We start from the raw sequence: 18,938 nt of genomic DNA, 5'->3' as shown, positions 1-18,938 counted from the left end.
TTTAAGACTTGACTGCCCCACTGGATTTTGGACTTGCACGGGATCTTTAGCCCCTTTGTTTTGGCCAATTTTTCCTGTTTGGAAAATGTGTATTTATCCAATGCCTGTACCCCCATTGTATCTAGGGAGTAAACAACTTGCTTTTGATTTTACAGGCTCATAGGTGGAAGGGACTTGCCTTGTCTCTGATGAGATTTTGAACTGTGGACTTTTGAGTTAATACTGAAATGAGTTAAGACTTTGGGGGACTGTTTGGAAGGTATGATTGGTTTTGAAATGTGAGGACCTGATATTTGGGAGGGACTGGGGTGGAATTATATAGTTTGGCTGTGTCCCCACCCAAATCTCATCATGAATTGTAGCTCCCATAATTCCCACATGTTGTGTGAGGAACTGAGTGAGGGATAATTGAATCATGTGGGCAGTTTCCCTCATACTATTCTTGTGGTAGTGAATAAGCCTTATGAGAGCTGATGGTTTTATAAGGGGTTTCCCCTTTTGCTTGGCTTTGATTCTCTCTTGCTGCCACCATTTAATATGTGCTTTCACCTCTTGCCATGATTGTGAGGCCTCCCCAGCCACACAGAAGTGTGAGTCCATTAAACCTCTTTTTCTTTATAAATTACCCTGTTTTGGGTATGTCTTCATCAGCAGCATGAAAACAGACTAATACAGGGATGATTCTTGAGGATGGATATGGTTAGGAGTTCAACAATAATGAAGTTCAGAATGCCATGTACTTTCCATAGCCAAATAAAACAGAGATATTTACACTTAAAAAAAAAAAAGAAAAGAAAAGGCCAAGCACGGTTGCTCACGCCTATAATCCCAGCACTTTGGAAGGCCAAGGTGGGCGGATCACCTGAGATCAGGAATTTGAGACTAACCTGGTCAACATGGTCAAATCCTGTCTCTACTAAAACTACAAAAATTAGCTGGGCATGGTGGCGGGCACCTGTAATCCCAGCTACTAGGGAGGCTGAGGCTGGAGAATCTCTTGAACCCATGAGGCAGAGGTTGCAGTGAGCCAAGATCATGCCATTGCACTCTAGCCTGGGTGACAAGAGCAAAACTCCATCTCAGAAGAAAAAAAAGAAAAAAGAAAAGAAAAGAAAATCTGAATTACATGTGGATATTAGCTAATAATAATGTATCAATATTAGTTCATTAATTGTGACAAATGTATCATACATTAGTAGGATGTCAATACAGGAAACTGGGTGGGTGGTATGGGGAACTCTATACTATCACCTTAATTTTTCTGTAAATCTAAAACTATATTTTAAAAAGTTAGGGTTTTTTAGAAGTACATGTTAAAGCATAAAATGTTTAGGTGATTTGGGTTCATATGTATAAACTATTAGAAGTCTAAAGTCAATTGTATTCAATTCTTTGTCTATCATTTTTATTGATTTATAATTATGCATATTTATGTGTTACATGTGATATTTTGATGCTTGCATATAATGTGTAATGATAAAATCAGTATATTTAGGATACCCATCATCTCAAACACATTTATCATTTCTTTTTGTTGCAAACATTTCAAATCTTTACTTCTAGCTTAACTTCTTATTTTTCTTTCCTTGTTTTGCAATGGTAACTGCATTCTTTTCATAAAATGAGTTAAAAGTATTTACTTTCACTGCCCCAGGCTAAAATGTCCACATAAGTTCATATGCGTAATGTGCTATTCTGAAACCTCTTATTGCAATGTTTTTAATATAAATTCTTTTCAGAAACAATACATTATGGAGTTGTGTTTTCAACTTTACTGAGTGAAGGACATTAGCTCTTCCCTTTACATGTTCAAATAAATCTTACATTCAAAATGCAGGTCTCATATATATTACTTTTACTCTGAAAAGGAAAATGTGCCTTGTGAGATAAACAAAATACAGTGCAATATGTGAACACAATTATGGATCTTGAGGGCTAAAAGTGACCCTGAAATGAAGAACTCCCAGTACAGAATTGAAAAAATTATTCCAACAATGAGTAAATGATGGCAACCACGGCAAAAAGAAAGTAAAACAAACACAGCAAAATAAAACACTCAAAGCACATCATACGGTGAAAATATTTATAAATGTTAGAAATAATATTTTTAATAAAGTTCTTCACTTTTTTCAGAATTTCTCAATATAGCATATGAATATATTTGGAGGCCTGCTAGTCATATTTATATTAACGTACAGTCAATTCCAGTTTCCCTGCTTTTGGAATATTTAATAAGATCAAAAGCCCTTTCCTGACATAAAAATTCTACACAACCCTGGAAAAACTCTGGGAAGAAAGTTGTTTCCTTTAGGCAGGAATGCATATTCTGTGATTTAAAGGGGGGAAATTTAGCTCAAACTGGAGGGCTTTCACTAGAGCATGATAATGTTAGAACTACAGAAAGCAGACTTTAGGTATTTGGGAAAGAAATTAGTTGTGCTAAAAAATATTATACCAAATTTGAAATAGGACAAAGGAATCACCGTATTGCCTTTCAGTGTCAGAACACTGTGTAATAGGACCACCCAAGGATTATCTAATTCTCAAGGGGATGTACCTTTGTTTGATTTACCAGTTACCTTTGATAAAGGCCCAGGTTCTATGAATTACATGTCAATGGTATAGATTGTTTTGTCCAGTAGAGGTGCAAATGATTTCTCTCAGAAAAGATAACCCAAAAGGTTATAGTTTTATTGCCTTGTAGGACATTAATCAGTTTTATCTCTTAGTAAACTTTTTTCAGCAAGTCTTCTATTTCTTGACTATCAATCAACTTCTCGCTCTCCTTTTCTATTTCTCTCTCTTAATATCTCTCTGTCTCAGCCTTTCTATATATAGAGAGATCTCTCTATACACATATAAATATATATACTTTTCTGTCTAGCTAGAGGATTTTAAACACACCAATCATTGCTCTGTTTCTAGCTAAAAGATTGTAAATGCACCAATCAGCACTCTGTAAAAACGCACCAATCAGCACTCTGTGTCTAGCTAAAGGATTGTAAATGCACCAATCAGCACTCTGTAAAATGGACCAATCAGCACTCTCTAAAATAGACCAATCAGTGCTCTATAAAATGGACCAATCAGCAGGACGTGGGTGAGGACAAATAAGGAAATAAAAGGTGGCCAGCAGTGGCAACCCGCTCGGGTCCCCTACCCGCTTGGGTCCCCTTCCATGCTGTGGAAGCTTTGTTCTTTCACTCTTTTCAATAAATTTTGCTGCTGCTCACTCTTTGGGTCCACACCACCTTTAAGAGCTATAACACTCACCATGGAGGTCCACGGCTTCAGTCTTGAAGTCAATGAGACCAAGAACCCACTGGAAGGAACCAACTCCAGACACATCTTGACTTTACATTATTTCATATCAGGGTTTATTAAAACCTTGTTTAGTGTTTCAGGGTGGAAAGCAGTATTTTCAAGGTTTCACTTCCATAGGAACAGGATATATGTATATTCAGTAAATTCTCCATTATCCATGCCAATAAAGAACTTTCACATGAAAAATGAAAAAACCATAACTAGCCTACCACCTGAGATAGAGATAGGTTCCATCTGCAAAGTAAATGTGTGTTTCCACATCCATTCATATTTAAGTCTCATGACAAACACCATATAGTCAACTCCTGATTGTTTCCCACATATATTCTGTCTAAAATAGTGGTGCCACCCAGATTGAGGTTTTCCAACACACTCATATTTAGAAAACTTGGAAGTTTATCTTTCTTTTACTGAACTGCTTATCTTTATTACTGAGGCAAATTATACTTCTGACCAAAAGGCTAATGCATGAAGTAAGACTTTGGGTTTTTCAATCAATTTAAAAGACATTAAAATAGCACCATTTGCACAGTCTTCAGACATAAATGTGAGAAATATGAATATTTTAAATAAGTCAGGTGGAAAGGACAACCATACTGGATTAGGGTCGAAGAACCCCAGGTTCCAGTGGAGTTCATGCTACAGGTTTTACATGAGAAAATTAGCAAATAATCTGGGACTGTTTTTCTCAAATGAAAATCAGAGGACTGAACTGACATCTAGAGAATATCTCAGTTCTCCTCCATTCCATAATTCATTGGTTCCTCTAAGTTTTTTCAAACATGAAAATAAATTCCAAATAAAATTCTTGTGTTTATGAGAACATAAACATCTAAAATTTAAATAGGTATTTCTCCTAGGGTTAAGAAAAGAAAATAGTTGTAGTTGCACCACGTTTTTACACTTACTCAAAAGAGCTAACATAGCCAAGAAAAGCTTCTATGTAACTGTACCAGTTGAGACAAGATTGTAAGTATCTCTTAATCTTGGACAATCTGCAGTGTTTGTGATGTGTTGACTAAAAATGTAACTATATCAGTGCTATGGATTATATAATAACTTTTAAAAATAAACATTTCATAGATTGTCACATATTTATCTGAGAACACATAAATAAAAACTAACATGAATCATCAGGACATTCTCTTTTGAGTATGGCTGATAAAATCAATAGTAAAATCTACATAGCTCAAATGGCCAGCTTTGAAAACTAAAAACCTTATTCTTCAGTGTGAATTCTATCAGCTTTTGTTTTTCCAACATTTCAATTTTTCTTTTCCCTACCAAAAAAAAAATTGTCCCCACTTAAGTATTATCTTCAAGATCATTAATGTCGAAGTAAATGTGGTCTGACCAAATAATTTGGCACCATAGCTAGGACCAAAAAAAAAAAAAAGTAAATAACTTCCAGAAGAATTAAAACACAGCTCTTTCTATTGGTGTAGGCATTTCAATTCTGCTCTGTGACCTCCTCCCATTTAGCTAGAGATAGTTTCCATGGGAACTGAAGACTGTGCTCTACTGAGTCTTGAAACACACAAATATGAATTTTTGCTTCTTACAAGTGGGCAGCAATTTCTCTCTCTAATGCTTAATGGAAGACATTTGAATCTATTTTGGTTTGAGACAAAAACTGAAAGAAAGTCAGTTATGTCAATTATACTAATATACAATTTCAAAGCCTAAAATTAGATATTAGTAAAATTGAGGTGAGTACAGCATAGTAATATATGTCCCAGCTGTTCTAGCTTTTCTGGGGTATTTTCTTTTTCCACAGGGAGGAATATATTACTGTATTAAATACTTGTGCTACCATGAAAAAACTTTAAAATTAATTTTCTTAATCCAAGCAGATTTTCCATTGTCATTGTTGCTTTTAAATAATCTCTTATGGAATATAGAGTGCAGATTGTAACAATATAAAATATCAAAATAGATGTTTAATTTTTATGGGGCTTTTTTGGTAGAGACAAATTTGGGATAGATTAATGGGAATGTGCAAGTCAGCACATGAAGAAATAAAACAATTGCAAACTATTGAGTTGAAAAACAGGTACAGCTTTTCAAAAGTCTAAAAACCCAAAACCCATGACCTTATAAAAAGAAAATTGGTATTACTCAAGAACAGATGCTGACTTTACTTGAAAATATCTCTGCATAAATGTGTATAGCAAAGATAATAAAAACAGCTAAATCTACCCCAAGCTGAAAACAAAATCAACAAAAAGACGGTCAACTCCTTGGAGGAATATGTGTTTCTCTTGGTTGTGACACTGGTTACCAAGGTAGTGGTTATATTTGAGAGGCCCCTGGCTACAAATCCATGATCTTGAAGACTTTCGGTAGAATCTGAAGCAAACAGACCATTATAATAGACTAACTTGTGCTTTCCAGTGTTCAAACACCTAGACCTTAACAAGCCAAACTTCTCTTATTAAAAAGACAAAGCAAAAATCAGGCAATTATTGAAAATTTGGGATTAAAACTCTTTTTTTCCTTTTTTTTAAATTTTATTATTATTATACTTTAAGTTTTAGGGTACATGTGCACAACGGGCAGGTTTGTTACATATGTATACATGTACCATGTTGGTGTGCTGCACCCATTAACTCGTCATTTAGCATTAGGTATATCTCCTAATGCTATCCCTCCCCCTTCCCCCCACCCCACAACAGACCCTGGTGTGTGATATTCCCCTTCCTGTGTCCATGTGTTCTCATTGTTCAGTTCCCACCTATGAGTGAGAACATGCGGTGTTCAGTTTTTTGTCCTTGCGATAGTTTGCTGAGAATTATGGTTTCCAGTTTCATCCATGTCCCTACAAAGGACATGAACTCATTATTTTTTGTGGCTGCGTAATATTCCATGGTGTATATATGCCACATTTTCTTAATCCAGACTATCATTGTTGGACATTTAGGTTGGTTCCAAGTCTTTGCTATTGTGAATAGTGCCACTATAAACATATGTGTGCATGTGTCTTTATAGCAGCATGATTTATAATCCTTTGGGTATATACCCAGTAGACTGTAAATTAGTTCAACCATTGTGGAAGTCAGTGTGGCGATTCCTCAGGGATCTAGAACTAAAACTCTTTTTATTTTAACTTTCCAGATCAAAAAGAACATGTCAAGCCAGTATTTTTTTATATCCCATATATTTTAGAATCCTATAACAGGCATTGTAATAGGCAGGATAGAAACTAGCCCACATAATGTCTTCGTACAATTTAGAGGACACACTGGTGTTGAGGTTTACAGCAAATAAAGTGCAACTAGAATTTAAGCTCCCTCTCACCTCTTCATTCAGACACATTTGTGCAGTATATAAACTGCACAACTGTATAGGTGGCTCTGGCACGGGATCTTGAATATGCAGCGATGAATAGAACAGGCCAATCAACACAAGCAGAAAACAATAATTAGGATCTGATTATTAAAGGACTATTAGTATTTAAGCAATAAATACTAATTGGATCAACATTCATCGAGAACCTACTACGTTCTTACTATATAAGAAATACAAAGATAGGATCTGAGAACTACAAAAGAACTCTTGGCACATAATGACTCCATACAAACCCCTGCACTAAGAGACGTGATCAACCCTAACATGGCTTCTGGCTGCCTAAGGCTACATCCCTGGAAAGACTCAACCCCTCCTTGAGTTCCTGTCTGAAAAAGCTCAAGCCTGTCGAAAGAATTTATTGTTTGTTCTAGCCAACATTTGACAATAGGCCCCTGACTCCCCTTTCTTAGAGAATTTACTAAAAAGAGCTTATAATTGTAAATCCTTCCTCTGTAACTTTGAGATATATATGTATGTATCTCCTATGCCCCAGGGTATCTTTCTCAAGCACCTAAAAGCCATTCCTTTAAAATATAATAAGCAGGAAAGATAGAACCTCTGTATCTCAGTCTCTGTGGGAAGATAGAATTCCAACTTCAGTAATTGCCAACTAGCATACACAGCTGGCCTAATCACATTTACACTGACCAACCTTCTTACTTACTTCTGGTAATTTTTTACTTCCCTGACACTACATGAGCCTGGCTCACTTTTCCTTCCTACTCCCTTATTCTCCTTTTAAAATGCCCCGTCCATCACCTCTGCACAAATTGGAATGGAGTTTACGTTGTTCCCTTACTGTCAGTAGTTACTGAATAAAATCTGTTTTTAGCATTTGATCTAATGTCCAGTTTATCTTTGAGAGATCTAAAGAAAATATTCTAGTATGGAAAACAACCATGTTCAGAAATGACTATAAAATGCAAAATGAAAATGCTATGATAGCACATTGATTAATTAAATTGAAAGTACAAAATAAGGCCTGCACATTGCTATAATAAAAATATAATATCTTAGAAGAAGGGAGAGATCCATTGTGCAGAGGTGAAAGGAAATATAGAAGTGGGACTTTAATTAGAAATATAGAAGTGGAACTTTAATTGTTTAACTTCAAACAAGAAAAATAGAATTGAATGTATATTGTCATATGTTCATATTACTCCAAAAGACCATAAGCATGGTCATAACTATACCAATAAATTCTAATAGCCGCAAGGGGAGAGATCTTGTCTGATTTTTTTTATATCTGCATTATCAATGTGTAAAATACAATGATCTCAATAAAAATTTATCAAATTAACTAATGAGATATCACTTATAAAAGGAAAGAAAGATATGTGATCTAAAAGACAGTTTATGCAAACTTAATTGGTTGCTTTCCCATTTTCTGTTGAAAGTTTATATATCAAGAAAATTTCAATCCTAACATGAATCTACAGAGGCTTTCCACATGTATATTTGAGGCTCCAAGTTTCATAAAGAATGATACAAGGAGAATAAAGGAGAGCATATAACTTAAATTTATTTAACCCTTAAATAATATTTATTATAAACATTAATTTTATAGAGATTGGAAAAAAATTACAGAATAAAATGAGACTACAGAGACAAGAGTGAGAAGATGCTAAATATAAAACTTAGACGACAGACTTTCCACATACACAAAATTAGTGTTGCAGTGTTTTTTAAAGTTAAAGTAACAGAAAATTGTAAAGATAAAATTACAGGGCAAGTGTGCATGCACTGCCTCGGTCAACCCAAGTCAGGAACATGGCTGTATGGTCGCTGGGGGTGGGCAGGCACCAGGTGCAGCACCTACTGGCCTTGAGTGCCTCATGGGAGAGCAAGGGATGGCCGCTTCCATTCTGCACTGCCACCCCGATAACTGCTGGTGTGGACTGCTGTCCTGAGGACCCTCCTGATGAGCTTGGGCCCTCTCTTGCCCAATGAGCCTTAAGGGTAAGCTGTTAAACTGGAGAAGGAAGTCCAGGATTTAACCATGAGATAGCACAGAGCTGTAGCTGATTATGAAAACATAAGGAAGCAAACCGAGAGATGTGTGGAAGATGCCAAGATAGATGGCTGACATTTTGGAGAAGACTACACAGTAGATTTCTGAAGAATCAGAGCCTGGGAACCAGAAGCTCACTCTGGAGAAGATCTTCCGAGGGTTGTCACTTTTAGAAGCAAAGCTGAAAAATGTGTTTGCCAAGCATGGCCTGGAGAAGCTATCACCCATTGGTGACAAATATGACCCCCAAGAGCATGAACTCATCTGTCATGTGACAGCTGCTGTTGGGGTACAGCCTAGCACCGTGACATTAATAAGACCAGATGGCTACAAACTTCATGGCTGCACCATTAGACTTGCCCGGGTGGAAGTGGCTGTGGAGTCTCAGAGAAGACTGTGAAGAGGCCATCAGGAACTGGATGTTCTCCCAGAGTCCAGTCACCTATGTTTCTTTTATTTATTAAACTAGGTTTGTATTGTACATGGGGTACTTCATGTGATGTGTTTTGGATTTAGTCATATTGGCTTTATTTCTAAGATATTCTATTGATTTAATGTGACCTGTTTGGTCTCATCAGAAGTCTTACCATTCAGCATTTGAGCAGTGTGACAAGTGTCCCGATGGCCTTTATCATAACCTGCTTAGGAAAATTAGTACTCTGATGAATTTGAATCCAAAATCCTTTTAACTATGTGTTTTCAACCACGTGTTCCTTCCTAGTGGTCCCTATAACAGAGACTGTATAATATCTTGTATTTTGTGGAAAAAGGAGATGGTACAGATTGGTTCAACATTTGGATACTTAGAGGATAAAGCTTCATGGTTGTAGATACAGACACGAAGAACCCTTCAAAAAAATCAATGAATCCAGGAGCTGGTTTTTTAAAGATTAACAAAATAGATAGACCACTAGCCAGACTAATAAAGAAAAAGAGAAGAATCAAATAGACACAACAAAAAATGATAAAAGGAATATCACCACTGATCCCATGGAAATACAAACTACCATTAGAGAATACTATAAACACCTCTATGCAAATAAATTAGAAAATCCAGAAGAAATGGATAAATTCCTGGACACATACACCCTCCCAAGAATAAACCAGGAAGAAGTCAAATCCCTAAATAGACCAATAACAAGTTCTGAAATTGAAGAAGTACTTAATAGCCTACTAACTAAAAAAAGCCCAGGACCAGACAGATTCACAGCCGAATTCTACCAGAGGTACAAAGAGGAACTGGTACCATTCCTTCTGAAACTATTCCAAACAATAGAAAAAGAGGGACTCCTCCCTAACTCATTTTATGAGGCCAGCATCATCTTGATACCAAAACCTGGCAGAGACGTAACAAAAAAGAAAATTTCAGGCCAATATCCCTGATAAACTTCAATGTGAAAATCCTCAATAAAATACTGGCAAAACGAATCCAGTAGCACATCAGAAAGCTTATCCACCACGAGAAAGTTGGCGTCATCCCTGGTATGCAAGGGTGGTTCAACATATGCAAATCAATAAATGTAATCCATCATATAAGCAGAACCAATGACAAAAACCACATGATTATCTCAATAGATGCAGAAAAGGCCTTCAATAAAATTTGACACCCCTTTATGCTAAAAACTCTCAATAAACTAACTATTGATGGAACATATCTCAAAATAATAACAGCTATTTATGACAAGCCCACAGCCAAAATCATACTGAATGGGCAAAAACTGGAAGCATTCCCTTTGAAAACTGGCACAACGCAAGGATGCCCTGTCTTACCACTCCTATTCAACATAGTATTGGAAGTTCTGGCCAGGGCAATCAGGCAAGAGAAAGAAATAAAGGGTATTCAAATAGGAAGAGAGGAAGTCAAATTGTCTCTGTTTGCAGATGACATAGTTGTATATTTAGAAAACCCCATCATCTCAGCCCAAAATCTCCTTAAGCTGATAAGCAACTTCAGCAAAGTCTCAGGATACAAAATCAATGTGCAAAAATCACAAGCAATCCTATACACCAACAATAGACAGAGAGCCAAATCATGAGTGAACTCCCATTCACAATTGCTACAAAGAGAATAAAATACCTAGGAATCCAACTTACAAGGGATGTGAAGAACCCCTTCAAGGAGAACTACAAACCACTGCTCAAGGAAATAAGAGAGAACACAAACAAATGGAAAAGCATTCCATTCTTATGAATATGAAGAACCAATATCATGAAAATGGCCATACTGCCCAAAGTAATTTATAGATTCAATGCTATCCCCATCAAGTTACCACTGACTTTCTTCACAGAATTAGAAAAGCTACTTTAAATTTCATATAGAACCAAAAAAGAGCCCCTATAGCCAAGACAATCCTAAGCAAAAAGAACAAAACTGGAGGAATCATGCTACCTGACTTCAAACTATACTGCAAGCCTACAGTAATCAAAACAGCATGGTACTGGTACCAAAACAGATATATAGACCAATGGAACAGAACAGAGGCCTCAGCAATAACACCGCATATCTACAACCATCCTTTGACAAACCTGACAAAGACAAGCAATGGGGAAAGGATTCCCTATTTAATAAATGGTGTTAGGAAAACTGGCTAGCCATTTGCAGAAAAATGTAACTGGACCCCTTCCTTACACCTTATACAAAAATTAACTCAAGATGAATTATTAAAGACTTAAATGTAAGACCTAAAACCATAAAAACCCTAGAAGAATACCTAGACAATACCATTCAGGGCATAGGCATGGGCAAAGACTTTATGACTAACACACCAAAAGCAATGGCAACAAAAGCCAAAATTGACAAATGGGATCTAATTAAACTAAAGAGTTTCTGCACAGTAAAAGAAACTATCATCAGAGTGAACAGGCAACATAGAGAATGGGAGAAAATTTTTGCAATCTATCCATGTGAGAAAGGGCTAATATCCAGGATCTACAGAGAACTTAAACAAATTTACAAGAAAAAAAATGAACAGCCAGGCTCAGCGGCTCACACCTGTAATCCCAACACTTTGGGAGGCCAAGGTGGGCAAATCACAAGGTCAGGAGTTCAAGACCAGCCTGGCCAACATGGTGAAACACCATCTCTACTGAAAATACAAAAATTAGCTGGGCATGGTGGTGCATTCCTGTAATCCCAGCTACTCGGGAGGCTGAGGCAGGAGAATTGCTTGAACTGGGACCCGGGATGGGGAGGTTGCAGTGAGCTGAGATGGCACCACTGCACTCCATCCTGGGCTACAGAGGGAGACTCCATCTCAAAAAAAACAAAAACAAACAAAAAAAAAACCAACCCCATCAATAAGGGGGCAAAGGATATGAACAGATGCTTCTCAAAAGAAGACATTTATGCAGCCAACAAACATGAAAAAATGCTCACCAACACTGGTCATTAGAGAAATGCAAATCAAAACCACAATGAGATACCGTCTCATGCCAGTTAGAATGGTGATTATTAAAAAGTCAGGAAACAACAGATGCTGGAGAGTGGAGAAATAGGAATGCTTTTACACTGTTGGTGGGACTGTAAATTAGTTCAACCATTGTGGAAGATAGTATGGTGATCCCTCAAAGATCTAGAAATACCATTTGACCCAGCAATCCCATTACTGGGTATATACCCAAAGGATTATAAATCATTCTACTATAAAGATACATGCACATGTATGTTTATTGCACCACTGTTCACAATAGCAAAGACTGGGAACCAACCTAAATGCCCAACAATGGTAGATTGGATAAAGAAAATGTGGCATACATACACCATGGAATACCATGCAGCCATAAAAAAGGATGAGTTCATGTCCTTTGCAGGGACATGGATGAAGTTGGAAACCATCATTCTCAGCAAACTAACACAGGAACAGAAAACCAAACACCACATGTTCTCACTCATAGGTGGGAGTTGAACAATGAGAATACATGGACACAGGGAGGGGAACATCACATGCCAAACCTGTCGAGGGTTGGGGTCTAAGAGAGGGATAGCATTAGGAGAAATACCTAATGTAGATGACGGGTTAATGGGTGCAGCAAACCACCATGGCACATGTATACCTATGTAACAAACCTGCATGTTCTGCACATGTATCCCAGAACTTAAAGTATAATTTTAAAAAAATTACAGAAAACTTTCCTGAAGTAACAGAAGAAAATTGAAAATTGCACATAAATTTTATAAACTGAAAAGGAAAAGAATTAACATATAAAGTAAAATGATGCTAGGCATAAAAATCAGACAACAGTGATTCCATCTATTGATATTTCTGTAATTTTAAAACAATTTAAGAAAAAGTAGAAGACAACATTCCTGGAAGTCTTGAAATGTTATAATAAAAGAAATGATTACTTAGCAAAAAAATACCAGCTGAGCATTAGAACAGACATATTCCAGCATTCAGTAACAAAGAATGTGATAAGTATTCTGGCATTAAAAAAGATTGATTATATTTGCCTAGATATTTACCATTCAGATGTTCATTTTTTGTAGAAATTCTAATTTCTATCTAATACCAACATTTTTTGGACTTCATTTATCATTTTATATAGTGCTGGTTGCTTGGTGATTAGCTCTCTCAACTTGTACATGCCAGAACAGTCTTTATTTTAACTAGATATTTAAAATAGATATTTTTTCTGAGTATATAATATTAGACTGGCTTTTCTTTTTTCTTTCCTTACTGTAAAAAGAAGTCTCCATTATCATCTGCCTTATACTCCTGAAGAGAAATATTCTGATATTTTTATACTTTGCTTGCAATGGGCAATTTACCTAAGGTTTTCTTTGTTTCTTCTGCTAGAAGTTTGTTGAGTATTTTGTGGAGGTTTTTCTTTGGATCTATAGGTTTATAGTTTTCCTGATATTTGGAAAATGTTTAAGTTATTTCTTCACTTTGTTTTTGTTTTTGGTCAAACCCTCTCTAATTGCACAACACTAGGCTGCATGACGCTCTACCACAGATCACGGATCACGGATGTAGCTTCATTTGCTTTTTGATCTTTTTATTGGTTTCATTTTGAATATTTTTACTGCTATATCTTCAAATTCACGAATCCCTTCTGTTGCACTTTAATCCTAATCATTTCATATTGTTTCTCTTTTTTATTAACTTTTATTTTAGGTTCGGGGGTGCATGAGAAGGTTTGTTACATGGGTAAACTCATGTCACAGGGGTTTGTTGCACTGATTATCTAGTAATCCAGGGATAAAGCCCAGTTTGCAATAGTTATCTTTTCTACTCCTCTCCCTCCTCTCACTCTCTACTGTCAAGTAGACCATAGTGCCTATTATTTCCTTCTTTGAGTTCATAGGTTCTTATCATTTAGCTCCCACTTATAAGTAAGAACACCAGGTATTTAGTTTTCTGTTCCTGTGTTAGTTTGCTAAAGATAATGGCCTCCAGTGACATCCATGTTCCCACAAGACATGATCTTGTTCTTTTTTATGGCTACACAGTATTCCGTGGTGTATGTGTACCACACTTTCTTTATCCAATCTGTCATTGATGGGCATTTAGGCTGATTCCATGTCTTTGCTATGGTGAATAGTGCTGCAGTGAACATACACATACATGTGTCTTTATAATAAAATGATTTGTATTCCTCTGAGTCCATACCCAATAATGGAATTGCTGGGTCAAATGGTAGTTCTGTCTTGGTTCTTTGAGGAATTGCCACACTGTCTTCCACAATGGTTGAACTAATTTATATTCCTACCAACAGTGTATAAGTGTTGCCTTTTCTCTGCAACCTCACCAGCATCTGTTATTTTTTGAATTTTTATTAGTAGCCATTCTGACTGGTGTGAAATGGCATCTCATTGTGGTTTTGATTGGTGTTTATCTATCTAATGATCAGTGATATTGAGCTTTTTTTCATATATTTGTTGGCTGCATGTAGACCTTCTTTTGAAAAGTGTCTGTTCATGTCCTTCATTCACTTTTTAATGGGGTTGTTTGTTTTTCTCTTGTAAATTTGTTTAAGTTCCTTATAGATGCTGGATGTTAGACCTTTGTCACATGTACAGTTTGCAAAAATTTTCTCCCATTCTGTAGGTTGTCTGTTTACTCTGTTGATAGTTTCTTTTGCTGTGCAGAAGCTCTTTAATTTAATTAGATTTCACTTGTCAATTTTTGCTTTTGTTGCGATTGCTATTGGTGTCTTTGTCATGAAATCTTTGCCCGTTCCTGTGTCTAACATGGTATTGCCTAGGTTGTCTTCCAGAGTTTTTATACTTTGGGTTCCACTGGTCTATGTGCCTGTTTTTGTACCAGTACCATGTTGTTTTGGTTACTCTAGCACTGTGGTATAGTTTGAAGTACAGTAACATGATGGCTCCAGCTTTGTTCTTTTTGCTTAGAATTGCCTTGTTTATTTGGGCTGTTTTTGGTTTCTAGTTCTGCAGAGAATGTCTTTGGTAGTTTGATAGGAATAGCATTGAATCTGTAAAATACTTGGGCAGTATGGTCATTTTAATGATATTATTTCCTCCTATACATAAGCATAAAATTGTTTCAATTTGTTTGTGTCTTTTCTGATTTTTTTTTTGAGCAGTGTTTTGTAATTCTCATTGTAGATATCTTTCACCTCCCTGATTAAGTGTATTCCTAGGTAATTTATTCTTTTTGTGGAAATTGTGAATGGGATTGCCTTTCTGACTTGGCTCCCAGCTTGGCTGCTGTTGGTGTATAGGAACGCTAGTGACTTTTGTATATTGATTTTGAATCCTGAAACTTTGCTAATGTTGTTTATCAGCTTAAGGAGCTTTTGGGATGAGACTATGGGGTTTTCTAGGTATAGAATTTTGTCATCTGCAAACAGAGATACTTTGACTTCCTCTCTTCCTATTTGGTTGCCTTTTATTTCTTTCTCTTGTTTGATTACTCTGGCTATGATTTCCAATGCTATGTTGAATAGGAGTGGTAAGAGATGGCATCCTTTTCTTGTGCCAGTTTTCAAGTTTTGGCCATTCAGTATGTTGGCTGTAGGTTTGTCACAGATGGCTCTTATTATTTTGAGGTATGTTCCTTCAATACCTAGTTTATTGAGAGTTTTAAACATGAAACAGTGTTGAATTTTATTGAAAGCCTTTTCTGCATCTATTGAGATAATCATGTGGTTTTTGTCTTTAGTTCTGTTTATGTAATGAATCACATTTATTGATTTGCATAAGTTGAACCACACTTTCATTCCAGGGATGAAGCCTACTTCATCATGATGGATTAGCTTTTAGCTTTGTAATGTGCTGCTGGATTCTGTTTGCAAGTATTTTGATGAGGATTTTTGCATAGATGTTCATCAAGGATATTGGCCTGGATTTTTTGTTGTTGTTGTGTATCTGCCAGGTTTTGGTATCAGAATGATGCTGGCCTCATATAATGAGTTGGGGAGGTGTATCCCCTCCTCTGTTTTTTGGAATAGTTTCTGTAGGAATGGTACCAGCTCTTCTTTGTACATCTGGTAGAATTTGGCTGTGAATTCATCAGGTCTTGGACTTTTTTTGGTTGGTAGGCTATTTATAAATGATTCAATTTCAGAGCTTGTTATTAGTCTGTTCATTGAATCAATTTATTCCTGGTTCAGTCTTGGGAGGGTGTATGTGTTCAGGAATTTATCCATCTCTTCCAGGTTTTCTAGTTTGTTTGCATAGAGGTGATCATAGTAGCTTCTGATGGTTATTTTTATTTCTGCGGGGTCAGTAGCAACATTCCCTTTGTCATGTCTAATTGTGGTTATTTGGATCTTCTCTCTTTTCTTCTTTATTAGTCTAGCAAGTGGTCCATCTATCTTATTAATGTTTTCAAAAACCAAATTCCTGGACCTCTTTTGAATGGTTTTTGGAGGGTCTTAATTCAGTTCAGCTCTGATTTTGGTTATTTATTGTCTTCTGCTAGTTTTGGGGTTGATTTGTTCTTGCTACTTGAATTCTTTCAATTGTGATGTTGTTAATTGAGATCTTTCCAACTTTTTGATATGGATATTTTGTGCTGTGAATTTCCCTCTTAACACTGCTTTAGCTGTGACCTAAAGATTCTGGTATTGTGTATCTTTATTCCCATTAGTTTCAAAAAACTTTTTGATTTCTGCCTTAATTTTATTATTTACTCAAAAGTCATTCAGGATCACGTTGTTTAATTTCCATGTAATTGTATGGTTTTGAGTGACTTTCTTAGTCATGACTTCTATTTTTATTGTCACTTAATTTCATTATTTACCCAAAAGTCATTCAGGAGCATGTTGTTTAATTTCCATATAATTGTATGGTTTTGAGTGACTTTCTTAGTCTTGATTTCTATTTTTATTGCACTGTGGCCCAAAGAGTGTATTTGGTATAATTTCTGTTCTTTTGCATTTGCTGAGAATTGTTTTATGTCCAATTATGTGGTCAATTTTAGAATATGTGCCATATGGTAATGAAAAGAATGTATATTCTGTTGTTTTTGGGTGGAGGGTTCTGTAGAGGTCTATCAAATCCACTTGGCCCAATGTTGAGTTCAGGTCCTTTGTTAATTTTCTGCCTCAATTATGTGTCTAATACTGTCATCACTTTATATTTCATCTCACATATTTTCACTTCTAGAAGTTTACTTTGGTCTTTATAAAAAATCTTTCATTAATCCCTCATTATTTGCATCAGAGACTACTTTTGTAATATATGTAATGAATTTATAATGGCTGTATAATATCTTTTTCTGTTAATTTTATCATCTTTGTCATTTCTTGGTCACTTGCTATTAATTGATTTTCCCCTCGGTTATGAATTATTTTTTCCTACTTCTTTACATGTCTGATAATTTTTATTGAATGCCAGAAATTGTGTGTTTTACATTGTTTTATATTTTTAAGATATTTCTTTAAAGATTTGGGGGCAGGTAGATTACTTGGAATTAGTTTGAACTTCTCAAGGTTTAATTTTAATGCTTCATTAATAAGGGTACAGAACAGCCTTTAGTTGAAGGCTAATTTGGCCCTTGTGCAGAAGCAATGCACTTCTGAGAATCGTATTTGATGCCCATTTATTAGAAAGACATTTTACTTCCAGTGATTAGAACATAAAGAATTCCCACCTCTATGTGCACTCTAAGGATTGCTGTGCCCACTCCTGTATGGTGGTTCTTCCTCAGCTTTAGTAGTTTTCTCATATGCATGCACAGATCACTATTCGGTCAAAGACTTAAGAAAACCCACCCGCACCTCTACAGAACTCTTTTCCTTGGCAGTCTTCTTTTCTTTAACACTATGTCCTGAGAATCATAGCTTCTGTGGCAGCCAACACAAACTTTCAAGTTTTATCTCCTTAATTCAGTAACACAACCGGGCTCTGTTTGGCATCAGCATCTCTATGCTGCAAAGTGGAAACTCTCTCCAGGCAGTAAGCTGTAAGGTTTACCTTCTTTGTTTCTCTATTCTCAAGGATATAAAATAAGAATGAATACAGACTCCTGGTCATAAATAAAGTCAGTCAGAAAAAAAATGAAGTGACATATTTAAAATACTGAAAGAAAAATACAGTCAATCTGAAGTTATCCACCTAGCAAAATTATCTTCAAAAATGAAGAAAAATTTATTAAAAGCTTTTTTTAGACAAACAAAAAGCTGTTAGAATTGGTTACCAGAAGAACTACACTGTAAGAAATGTTAAGGAAAGTATTTCAAACAAAAAATATATTACCACATGGACCTTTGGTGTACACAAAAAAATGAAGAGTGCCAGAAGTAGTAAACCCAAGTACATGAAACAAAGAAATGACAGGACTATAAAGTAAAATAAACAAATGCATAATAACAGAGATTTTGACATACCTTTCTCAGTAATTGGTAGAACAATTAAAAATAAAATAAGGTATAGAATATAGTAACAAAACATTATAAACCAATTTGAACTGACACAGAACATTCCATGTAACAACAGCAGAATACGTGCTTTTTCAAACATAAATGAATCATTCATCAAGATAAAGCATTTACTATACCTATAAAAGCAGTTCCTATAAATCACAGGTTATGTCCTCTAACTGTAACAGAATTAAATTCGAAATCAATAATAGAAAAATACCAGAATATGCCCAAATATTTGGAAATCAAATAACATAGATCCAAATAAACATGTATCCAAAACAATCACAATGTAAACTATAAAATGTGAATTAAAAGAAAATTGAAATAAAACATAATAAAATTTGTCAGATGTAACTCAATTACTTAGGAAAAAAAGTTCTAAAATCTACTGTCTAAGATTCCCCATTAAGAAGCTATAAAA

At 35.7% G+C, this 18,938-nt stretch overlaps 1 pseudogene; it reads left to right on the top strand.

Moving 5' to 3' along the window:
- The first annotated feature begins 8,436 nt into the window (after positions 1 to 8,436).
- LOC100458784 (grpE protein homolog 2, mitochondrial-like) lies at positions 8,437 to 9,159 on the top strand (annotated as a pseudogene).
- The last annotated feature ends 9,779 nt before the right edge of the window (positions 9,160 to 18,938 follow it).

The sequence above is a fragment of the Pongo abelii genome, chromosome 6, assembly GCF_028885655.2.
Source record: "Pongo abelii isolate AG06213 chromosome 6, NHGRI_mPonAbe1-v2.0_pri, whole genome shotgun sequence".
Taxonomy (NCBI): Eukaryota; Metazoa; Chordata; class Mammalia; order Primates; family Hominidae; genus Pongo; species Pongo abelii.
The sequence above is the reverse complement of the archived record's forward strand: the minus strand, read 5'-3'. Positions and strand labels throughout refer to the sequence as shown.